Consider the following 12548-nt stretch of genomic DNA (forward strand, 5'->3'; position numbering starts at 1 on the left):
ATGTTAATAAACTCAATAAATTAATTCAACCATTTGTTTACTTATTTTATTTTATTTTTTATGTTTTTTGTTTGTTTGTTTGTTTTTGTTTTTTAACCAAACTTCTCATGTAGAATTCAATGGAAAGTTAAAATTTTAGAATTTGGCTTACTTTGTAGTTCTGGTTTGTTTTTTTTTGTTTTTTTTTTTTTTTTTTGCCTTGACCATTCCTTTCCCAAACATTTAAAATTATAATGTTTGGCAAAATAAGTTGTTTTACTGCCAAGAAACTGAGTTTCCTTTGAACACTGTAAATACAGATCATTAATATAGAGTTTACCTGCATTTATTTAGTTTTTGAGATCTATTTTTTTCAAACTGAACTTAATAATATATTACTCCCTTGTATTGCCTTATAGAATCTGAATACTAAATGCAATACTAGAAATAAAATGCAGAAAGAGTAGCTTGTCACATAAAAACAAATACTGTACAAAAAGTTTGTGGTGGTTTTAAGGCTAATATTTCATTTCTAATATTTAATTTGATATTTCAGCATTACAAACTGATGTCTTGTGTTTTTGTGTATCACGTTTTATGCTATACTTTAGCTTAGGGAGAAATAGAATTGCATAAATAAAATTTGGTGACTTAAAAAAGAAAATAGGAAGAAACTACTAGGAATAATAGGATAAAGGAAAGGAAAAATAAAAGCAGAATAAGAAATATTCTATGTACAAAATGAAAAGGACTCAACCAGAAGAATTATATGGTCTGTCACAATTTATTTGCCTTTTAAATTGTTTATTATATATCTATATTCAATATAGATATTCAATTCTTCTCTGAAACACTAAAATATGAGTTCTGAAGAATGGAAACACTGTCATTTGTTAGCTACATCAGAAACATTTGTTAATTATTTTACATTATCATTTTTTCTTTTTTATTTTATCAGCAATGGGTGTGGTTTAATTTAGGATTTAGGAAGACAGTGTAAGTATGTGGCATATATATTTTCTTAATGTTGCATTATTCCATACATTTAATTATTATGATGGCAAAATGCTAATGTCACATTGTGTAAAAGCTTTTGGAATAAAAGATATTGTTGTAGCTATCTTTGACCATTGTTTGCTTCCTGGTCATAAATATTCAAATATCTCCCACAAAGAAAATCCTTACTCCTTCCTCAAAACTAGAATCCCATTACAGCATTTGCTTGAAGTCTATAATCTCATCATTTAAGTCGTATCAATTTCTGAGTGATGCTTCCCAAGACTGGTATCTCAGGATTAGCTACTTGGACATAGCTTCTCTTAGTCCAAAGGCAAACCAGGAAGTTAATTTATTTGCCCTCCATTTATCAAACATATGATGTGGAAACAAAGACCAGATGACTTCTAGACACATATAAGTAAAAGAGAGCAGAGCTGTAGGCTCATAAACATCACAGATCCACAGCAATTCTAAAATTTAGCCAGGCAAATGAATTTGTGAGTTCTTTATTGGGGCAATTCTGCTCCCCTGGATTGATTCTTTGTTGTTCTTCACTCTGCCCACTAAGTAAATGTTCATTTTCTGTGAGGAAGGCATTTATGTGCAACTGAAAAGCTTCTCAGCACGCTACCTGACTGAAGGAATTTAGAGGCAAAAAGTCAACTTTTTAATTTTAGAATGTCTGTATCTCTCCAGCTCATGGACATATAAGTTATTTCAAAACCTCGTGGGTTTTCTAGATACCAAATTATAAATTTACTCCATTTGACGTAATTCATACCCCCAAATCTCTTTGAGATAACCCTGTCTCTGCTATACTTCAGGGTTCTGTGGGACAATTTTCTTAAAAGTTGTTTGTGTTGAATCAAACGTGAGTCATTGAGAAATTCCTTAGGACTGATAGAAGCCCATTTGTCCAGCTAAACTGTTCTATAGGGCACCTTGTTAAATCTGTTTAACAACTTACCAAAGGATTTCACAGTAGGCCTTTGATTTGATATTTACTCCTGAAACATTATGGATTCCATCTTTGCAAAGAGTCCTTTTTCAATAAGGTAGTTGTTTGTTTAGGGGGTGACCAAGGAGGAAAAACAATTTCATCTTTGATCTCAGTAAATATTGGCTTTTTAATATTTTCACCAAATTCTGCTTGAAAATGGAACAGTATCTCCTTTAGTACATCTCATTTCTTATATATTTGGTCATGGGAATCTAAAATAAGACAGTTGGCACTTACAGCATTTTGTATGAAAAATCTTAGCCAGAACTAAGTACATTGGGTACACTTTTCATATTCCATGTTATTCCTGGCCACACTTTTGATAATTTTGCTGTACTAGCAGCAAATAATAATTTGTATATCCCTTTTTTCCTATAATTTTCTCTGTTGCATGCAATAGCAGTTTTCACTTCCCTTAAAACTCCACTAATATTCTCCTTGGGTAACTTTAGACCTATTCCCACTAACAATTCCCAAAGTCAATGCTACATGTTTTAGGTTTCTATTACAGCAGCATCCCACTTCCAGATATGAATTATGTTTTAGTTATCCATTGCTGCGCTACAAACCACATCAAAAGTTGGTAACTTCAAACAGTAACAATAATCAATTTATTTGTATACACTTCCTTAATAAGAACTGGGCTGGGTTCTGTTTTGTTTTGCTTTTTCCTCAGGGTCTTACCAGTGTTATTGTTGTGGCTGTGTTTCACTGTTCAGTTTGGAGGCTGTAATAACTGATGTTTTACTCTTTTTATACAGACTAAATGTCTCTTGGTCTCTAGGTGGCCTATCCTGCAAAGTAGCTAGACATATTATAGGATGACTCAGTACTACTGAAAACTGAAAAATTTATGTCTTCAGGCCTTCTTAAGGCCTGGGATCAGAAATCTCAGGACATTACTTTTGTCATGTTCTTTGTCAAAACAGTCCCTGAGGGCATTCTAGATTCAAAGGGAAAAGCAGACTCTACCTCTTGACTGGAGAGTGCTAAGGTCACATTTCAGGAGAAGATTAGGAATGGGAGATTTTGGTGTAGCCATCTTAGAAATACAATCTTCCAAAATACATAATACAATACATTAGTATAGATATTTGAACTTCTAACCTCATTGGGTGTTATAATGATATAGTCTCATAAGTTATTCAATTTAGTATCCTATACATTGCAAGAATCTCTTCTTCTTGTGGAAATATAATAAAATATAAAATCTGCCAACCCCCAAATTTCTCCTCACAAATATAGAAAAAACAGCAACAACAGTTTTTATCATTGAATGAGCATTAAACTGACTATAATTCACATTCTAGACGATCCCTAAAGAGATGGCAAAGAACAAAAGAATCTAACTCTTCTATAGCCAAGCTGATGCAGTCCATTACATACATGTTGGATTGTATGTTTAAATGTTTCCATTCAAAGGAAAAATTAAACTTACATGTTTTTAACAAATAGGAAGTTACATCTTAGAGTCAAATATCTAGGCTTAAACTTCTGAGGAGTCAGGGAGAAAGAGTGGCCCCTCCTTGATGTTTATATTTCAAAAAGAGATGTTTTCAGAGGTCCCCATGTAAGACATTCCTGGGATCAAAACTGGCAAGAGGCTCATTGAATTTTAAAAAGATTTGCATATATCTCAGAGAGACAGAGAAAAACTTTTACAATTTCAGGTGTTCTAATAGAAGACAAGTAGTTCTTCGATGGTTGGGAAAGGAGTTCTCTTTCCCTTTGGCACCAGGGAAAATTTTTAGTGTAAATATTTTTTAGATTTGTATCTACCCTATATTCAGCACCATTTTTACCAGATGACCATCTAGGTGTGCACTGAGTGCTTTAAAGAGGAAATCGCTATAGCATTGTAAATTGTACTTTATTGGCAACTAGTCATGAAAGTATTCTTTACATGCAGTGATAAAGTTGGTGCGACTTTTACTCATTTATCCTGGGGCATCATTTATTCTCTTCACTGTCCTCTTGCCTTTTAATTGCTTGCTTTTATTATCATTGCCCCATTGAGTTCATCTTCATCACTGCCACTCAAGAGCTCTTTGCAAACCTGATCATGTTACTTTTCTTCTCAAATTGTCCATTAGGTTTTCTGTGCTTTCAGAATAAATTTCACACTTGTTTTCACATTATACAGAGAGTATTGTATGCTTTCTTTTGCCTACCTGTCTGACTTGCTTCCTTACACTTGCACCACTCTTTAGCTATAAGTTAAAATCTTTAGTTAAGGGCATCATGCCTTCTTAAGTCTCTGTGCCTTTGCATGTACTCTTGCTTTCATGCTAAGCATTCTCCTATCCCTTCTTCATATAAACTAATATAATGCCTGTTTGTTATTCAAAGATTCAGCTGATGCTTTATCTCCTCTGAGAGGCCATTTGTTTCTACGTATAGCTTCTGTCCAATGACTCTTTTTGATACTCTCTCCTATGTCTTCTGCATTTCTGTAACTCTGGCACCAAGTACAAAGTATTTGGTGCCCAAATTTTACCAAATAAATGTTTGATAAGTTTAAAAAGGAATAAGTTCTTTGAGGTAGGTCATCTAATTCTGTTGGGGGACTGAGGCAAGAAGAATCTGGAAATTTATTTAACATCTTTTGTTTTTTAAAGAGGAAAATTAAGAAGCTGATAAGCTGTTTTCTCCTTGGGTAAAAAAGCCCAAGATTGCCAATATGTGGGCTTTCTGTGGAGTAACTTTCTTTTAAAGTGAGTATGGGTTTGGAGTAACTTTAAAAGAAAATTTTCTGCCAGAATTTGAAATGGTGGACTTAGGTCTCAGCCAAGATGACGTTAACACCTCACCAAAGTTAGAATATGTTAAGAAATACAATAATCTTAAGTATAAAAATTAGGAAAAAATAATCCAAAAAATTGCAAGTTAGTGAATCAGAAAGAGAATAGAAGAATGCATTTGCCAAGTAAACTGAGGTCATATTAACTAAATTCCTTATGCTGTAAATGGGTTTAGCTATGTATTTGCTTGCCTTTTAATAGGTTTAATTATATGCTTTTTGCCAATGACTGGTGTTTCAGAAATGGGAACTTCAACATCAGAAAAGAGAAAGGTTATGGGAAGTCCTAAATCTAAGCTCTTTGAAGGAGAGATGTTTAGAGATATTGAAGGTTAGGAACACAGAAAAAGGGCAGTGGAAATTGGCATGTTAGTTTTCAGATTTCATGCTGCATATGTTGCCTATTTGGTACTAACCTATACATGCAGACAGTACTTTGTGAGCTGTTTTGTGTTATTACTTGGATTATAACAGTGAAACCAGGAGATACATGGAAGCAAGTACTCCTTCACTGAGTTTTTAAAAAGTTATCCTAGTGTCTCTATAATGTAACCAATTACTTAGTGGAAATGTACAGATAGAGGCTGAGAATGGCTACCATTTTTGGGAGGGACGGAGGAAGAGAATCTAATAAAGTGGCAAACAGAATAGTAGAATATAAGTAATGGCATGGAAATTAAGAAGAGAGAGAGGGAATAATTAATATTGCCAATGGCTGAAGAGACATTAAGTAGAATGAAGACTGAAAGAACTCATTGGGTTTGCCAAGTAGGGAACTATTGGTGGTCTTAGCAAGAACAGTTTATGTAGAATGATGAGGGTAGAAAATGTGGAAATCAGCCTGTCATAAATTAGAATAAATGAGGGGAGGAGTGGGAATATCAATAACATCACTATCATATTTATGTATCCATAACCAATGTGTAATATTGGATTGTATCTGTAAAAAATTTACAAATTATATATCTAGATAATACTATACTAGCTGGCATTGAAATCTATCCTTCTTGAGCCAACACAGCTGTAGGAAAATGAATCTTCCCTGGATTTCTTGGTGTTCCTATGAGGTCCTGACCATCTAAACTACAGAAATTGATACACTATGAGATAATGTTTGCTTTATTTCCCCCAGAAAAAAATGTTCTCTTCATATAGTATGGATACTAGATCTGCGTCTTTTGTCTCCTTAATTGTAGTCAGTTGATCCCATCTAGAGATTAAGAGTTCTCCTAATTTACCCAGAGCCAAACACTTACATTCTGGGGTAGGGACCTTCACCCTCTTCAGAAAGAGACCTTTGAAGGAAATAAGACCTTTGAAGGAAAAAAAATGTATGTTTACATTTCAAATGAAGAGAAAACCCTGAGTAGTAAACTCAGAGATGCTAGTGTTATTTTCCCTCTAGAAGCATATTTACACTCAAAGTGTAAGAACTCAAAATTCTTTCCCTTTTCTTCCCAAGGTGAATATGCTTACATTAGGAATAAAAGGTTTTCCTCCCTTAATTTAAGAGGGAAGGAGGGACAACTGTCCCTCTACTATATAAGCCCCTAGATCCGTATTTTCAGAGTCTCTCTCCTACGGTACCATCTTTGCATATGTGTGGAACTATCTATTTGACTATATGTGGCCTCTCATCTGGTCACCTAGGTGGTACTAGCCTTGGGGGACCAGTGCTACAATGTTACTCTGGCTGCTGTTATTGTAAGAAAATAAAGCTCCGATTTCTGTTCCAGATAATATCTACTATTATCTATTTATTTGTCTCTCTATCTGTCCATCTGTATTAGTCTGTTTTCACAATGCCAATAAACACATACCTGAGACTGGGCAATTTATAAAAGAAAGAGGTCTAATGGACTTACAGTTCCAAATGGGTGTGGAGGCCTCACAATCATGCTAGAAGGCAAGGAGGTGGAAGTCACGTTTTACATGGATGGCAGCAGGCAAAGAGAGAGAGCTCGTGCAGGGAAATTCTTGTTTTTCAAACCATCAGATCTACTGAGACTTATTCACTATCATGAGAACAGTATGGGAAAGACTCACCCCCATGATTCGATTACCTCCCACTGGGTTCTTCCCATGAACTGTGGGAATTGTGGAAGTTACAATTCAAGATGAGATTTGGGTGGGGACACAGGCAAACAATATCACCATCTATCTATCTATTTATCAATATATAAATGTGAAAGTAGGGTAACATCTCAGACCCATCACAGTTTCTGACTCACCATCAGCTAGACCATGTTATCTTGACTATCATATAGTTACCATAGATGAACAACTGAATTCTAGTTATTGCAATGTGAGTGGAAATGATGTCTGTCACTTCCAGGCCTGATTCTTAAACATTATTTGTTTTGTCCTCTATGTATTTTCTCTTTCTGTTCAACTGGGATTGCCAGAGATCTTGGAAACCACTTTTTGAAAATGGCTGATTTGCTATGAGTCTGGGTTTCTGAAAGACTGCCTACTTACCCACTCCTCTCACCTCCTTTGCCTTGCTGGCCAGAAACATTGATTCTTCACTACTGTTTGAGTGAGATGTAAATTTCTATTTTGTCTATTTGCTAGAGCAGTTAAGAACAATACTGTATTTACACATGATAGAGTGGGTAAGAGCTTATTTAGGGACAGATTGCATGTAAATAAATTACTAACTGTTCGATCTTCAGCAAAATACTTAATCTTTCTGTTCCTCATTTGCTCATCTGTAAACTGGGATAACTCTTAGGGCTTTTCTTGAGATTAAATTAATATATTTAAAGTGCTTAGAACAATGTCTAGCACATAGAAAATAGCCTGAAATATTTTGTTATTATTATTATTATACATTCATTACTTGATTTTTCTCTTAAGATAAGTTTTCAAGAATAATCTCTGTAGATAAATGTAGATTTAGTTCATTTATCTTGATGATTAGATTATATTCCATTTTATTAAGGCCCAGACTTAGTTATTTCTTGAATACAAACTATAAGAACACAAGTGTGAAGAACATGTAACAACTTCAGAATTGTAGTTATTTCTGTGGAAGAAAGAAAGAGGGGAGGGGATGCAATTGTGATGGAATTTTGATAATTATGGGTGGTAAATACATAGGTTTCTTTTATATTATACCTGTATTTTCTCCAATTTTGAAATACTATATAATTAAAATAAATTGCAAATTACTTTGTATGACCTTTTTCTAATAAACAATAAATTTTCATATAAATTGGTGCATTTTACTCATTTATAGCTTTTTTTCTAAGTCATTTATAAGTTTTGTGTTTTTCTGTACCATTAATGGAATAGTGCAGTTTTGAAAATAGCCCAAAGTATTCGATTCTTAAACATGGATGGTATAAATATGACATAGTAAACTTAATCCAACTATTAGTATTGCTATATTTTATTGAATCTAATATAACATCAAGTGTAAAATTTTACATAGCATTAAGAAAGAAAAAATTCTGATTTTAAGAAATCATGAAGTGTAAGATGCATTCTAATTTTAGAGATGTTAAAATGTAAAAAAAAATGATGTGTTGGAAATAATAAAATGTGTTTTTTCTAATAGCAGTTTTCATTTCTTCAATAGACATAAATATCAAAGATTTAATTTAGTTTGTTTTTTAGTCAGCTTTACTGAAGTATGTTTTATATAAAATTTTTAAAACTAAATGTAAAGGTTCAATTTGATGAATTTTGATAGTTATAGTGTGTAGTAGATCATTTTCGTCACCTCTTTACTATAAGTTTCCTTTCTGTGATCCTTTACCTGTAACAACCACTATTCGGGTTTTGTAGTTAAATTTTTCCTTTTCTAGAAGTTCATTTAAATGAAATGATACCATATGTAGTCTTCTTGGTCTGGGTTTTTTTTTTTCCATAGATTATTGGCATATAGACAGGTGGTATTTGGTTATATCAGTATACACTGCACCCTATTTGTACTCTTTTATCCCTCCCCCCACTCCCACCCTTCCTCCCAAGTCCCCAAAGTCCATTGTATCATTCTTATGCCTTTGCATCCTCGTAGCTTAGCTCCCACATATCAGTGAGAACATACAGTGTTTTGTTTTCCATTCCTGAATTGCTTCACTTAGAATAATAGTCTCCAGTCTCATCCAGGTCACAGAAAATACTGTTAATTCATTCTTTTTTATGACTGAGTAGTATTCCATTGTGTGTGTGTATATATATATATACACACACCACAGTTTCTTTATCCACTCATTGATTGATGGGCATTTGGGTTGGTTCCATGATTTTGCAATTGTGAATTGTGCTGCTATAAACATGTGTGTGCAGGTATCTTTTTCATATAATGACTTCTTTTCTTCAGGGCAGATACTCAGTAGTGGGATTGCTGGATCAAATGCTAGTTCTACTTATAGTTCTTTAAGGAGTCTCCACACTGTTTTCCATTGTGGCTGTACTAATTTACATTCCCACCAGCAGTGTAGAAGTGTTCCCTGTTCACTGCATCCACGCCAACATCTACTGTTTTTTGATTTTTTTTATTATGGTCATTCTTGCAGGAGTAGGTGGTATCACACTGTGGTTTTGATATGCATTTCCCTGATCATTAGCAATGTTGAACATTTTTTCATGTGTGTCGGTCATTGTACATCTTCTTTTGGGAATTATCTATTCATGTTTTTAGCCCACTTTTTGATGGGATTATTTTTTTCTTGCTGATTTGTTTGAGTTAATTGTAGACTCTGCATATTAGTCCTTTGTCAGATGTATAGATTGTGAAAATTTTCTCCCACTCTATGGGTTGTCTGTTTACTCTGGTGACTGTTCCTTTTGCCATGCAAAAGCTCTTTAGTTTAGTTAAGTCCCAGTTATTTACTCTTTTTTATTGCATTTGCTTTGGGGTTCTTGGTCATAAAATACTTGCCTAAGCCAATGTCTATAATCTTCTAGAATTTTTAGTTTCAGGTCTTAAATTTAAGTCCTTAATCAATCTTGAGTTGATTTTTGTGTAAAGTTTGAGATGAGGATCCATTTTCATTCTCCTACATACGGCTAGGCAATTATCCCAGCACTATTTGTTGAAAATGGTGTCTTTTCACTGCTTTATGTTTTTGTTTGCTTTGTTGAAGATAAGATGGCTGTAAGTATTTGGGTTTACTTCTGGGTTCTTTATTCTGTTCCATTGGTCTGTGTGCCCATTTTTATACCAGTATCATGCTGTTTTGGTGACTATGACCTTAAAGTATAGTTTGAAATCAGGTAGTGTGATGCCTCCAGGTTTGTTCCTTTTGCTTAGTCTTACTTTGGCTAGGCAGGCTCCAAAAAAAATTTTTTTTTATAATTTTGTGAAGAATGATGGTGATATTTTGATGGGGATTGCATTGAATTTGTAGATTGCTTTTGTCAGTATGGTTATTTTTACAACATTGATTCTATCCATCCATGAGCATGGGATATGTTTCCATTTGTTCATGATGTCTTTGATTTCTTTCAGCAGTGTTCTGCAGTTTTCCTTGAGAGGTCTTTTGCCTCCTTGGTTATGTATATTTCTAAGTTTATTCTATTTTTATTTATTTATTTATTTTGCAGCTATTGTAAAGGGGGTTGAGTTCTTCATTTGATTCTCCACTTGGCCACTGTTAGTGTATAGAAGAGCTATTGATTTTTGTACATTAATCCTGTTGCTGAATTCTTTTATGAGTTCTAGGAGCTTTCTGGAGGAGTCTTTACAGTTTTCGAGGTAAATGATCATATGGTCAGCAAACAGTGACAGTTTGACTTCCCCTTCACTGATTTGGATGCCCTTTATTTCTTTCTCTTGTCTGATTGCTGTGACTAAGCCTTCCAGTACTATGTTGAAGAGGAGTGGTGAGAGTGGGCATCCTTCTCTTGTTCCAGTTCTCAGAGGGAAGGCTTTCAACTTTTCCCCTTTCAATATTATGTTGGCTGTGGCTTTGTAAGAGATGGTTTTCATTAAATTGAGGTATGTCCCTTGTATGCTGATTTTGCTGAGAGTTTTAATCAAGGGATGCTGGATTTTATCAAATGCTTTTTCTGCATCTAGTGAAATGATCATGTGATTTTTGTGTTTAATTCTGTTTATGTGGTATATCACATTTATTGACTTGAGTATATCAAACCATCCCTGCATCCCTGGTGTGAAACCCACTTGATCATGGTGGATTATCTTTTTGATGTGTTGCTGGATTTTGTTAGCTAGTATTTTGTTAAGAATTTTAGGATCCAGAGCAAGATAGCTGAATAGGAAAAGCTCCAGTCTCTAGCTCCCAGCGTGAGTGATATAGAAGACTGCAGGTGATTTCTGCATTTTCAACTGAGGTACTGGGTTCATCTCACTGGGGAGTGCCAGACAATCAGTGCTGGTCAGCTGGTGCAGCCCAACCAGCAAGAGCTGAAGCAGGGCGAGACATCACCTCACCTGGGAAGCACAAGGGGGAAGGGAATCCCTCTTCCTAGCCAGGGGAACTGAGACATACAACACCTGGAAAATTGGGTAACTCCCACCCTAATACTGCACTTTACCAAGGGTCTTAGCAAGCCAGGAGATTATATTCCACACCTGGCCTGGAGGGTTCCACGTGCACGGAGCCTCCCTCATTGCTAGCACAGCAGTCTGCCATCTAACTGCAAGGCAGCAGCGAGGCTGGGGGAGGGGTGCCCACCATTGCTGAGGCTTAAGTAGGTAAACAAAGCCACCAGGAAGCTCGAACTGGGTGGAGCCCACAGCAGCTCAAGGAGGCCTGCCTGTCTCTGTAGACTCCACCTCTGGGGACAGGGCATAGCTAAACAAAAAGCAGCTGAAACCTCTTCAGATGCAAATGACCCTGTCTGACAGCTTTGAAGAGAGCGGTAGATCTCCCAACACAGAGGTTGAGAGGACAGACTGCCTGCTCAAGTGGGTCCCTGACCCCTGAGTAGACTAACTGGGAGACAGCCCACACTAGGTGCAGACCAACATCCCACATCCTCACACAGTGGGGTACACCCCTGAGATGAAGCTTCCAGAACAAGAATCAGACAGGAACACTCGCTGTTCAGCAATATTTTATCTTCTGCAACCTCCGCTGCTGATACCCAGGCAAACAGGGTCTAGAGTGGACCTCAAGCAATCTCCAACAGACCTACAGCTGAGGGTCCTGACTGTTAGAAGGAAAACTAACAGAAAGGACACCCACACCAAAACCCCATTAGTCCATCACCATCATCAAAGACCAGAGGCAGATAAAACCACAAAGATGGGGAAAAAGCAGGGCAGAAAAGCTGGAAATTCAAAAAATAAGAGTGCATCTCCGCCTCGAAAGGAATGCAGCTCATCGCCAGCAATGGATCAAAGTTGGACAGAGAATGACTTTGGTGAGTTGAGAGAAGAAGGCTTCAGTCCAGCAAACTTCTCAGAGCTAAAGGAGGAGTTATGTACCCAGCGCAAAGAAACTAAAAATCTTGAAAAAAGAATGGAAGAATGGATAACTAGAATAATAAATGCAGAGAAGGCCATAAAGGAACTGACAGAGATAAAAAACATGACATGAGAAATACGTGACAAATGCACAAGCTTCAGTAACCGATTCGATCAACTGGAAGAAAGAGTATCAGCGATTGAGGATCAAATGAATGAAATGAAGCGAGAAGAGAAATCTAAAGAAAAAAGAGGAAAGAGAAATGAACAAAGCCTTCAAGAAGTATGGGATTATGTGAAAAGACCAAATCTACGTCTGATTGGGGTGCCTGAAAGTGAGGGGGAAATTGGAACCAAGTTGGAAAACACTCTTTAGGATATCATCC

General features: G+C 35.8%; 1 long non-coding RNA gene across 1 annotated transcript in view; it reads right to left on the reverse strand.

Moving 5' to 3' along the window:
- Nucleotides 1-5694: 5694 nt before the first annotated feature.
- LOC112625445 overlaps nt 5695-12548 on the reverse strand; it is a 55371-nt gene continuing 48517 nt past the window's right edge. The window contains exons 4-5 of the long non-coding RNA XR_003119594.1: nt 6035-6073; nt 5695-5856 (exon numbers count right to left, since the gene is read on the reverse strand). This is a non-coding gene — a long non-coding RNA (uncharacterized LOC112625445). The remainder of the gene's footprint in view (nt 5857-6034; nt 6074-12548) is intronic.

Source organism: Theropithecus gelada, chromosome 5 (assembly GCF_003255815.1).
Source record: "Theropithecus gelada isolate Dixy chromosome 5, Tgel_1.0, whole genome shotgun sequence".
In the NCBI taxonomy this organism is placed as follows: Eukaryota; Metazoa; Chordata; class Mammalia; order Primates; family Cercopithecidae; genus Theropithecus; species Theropithecus gelada.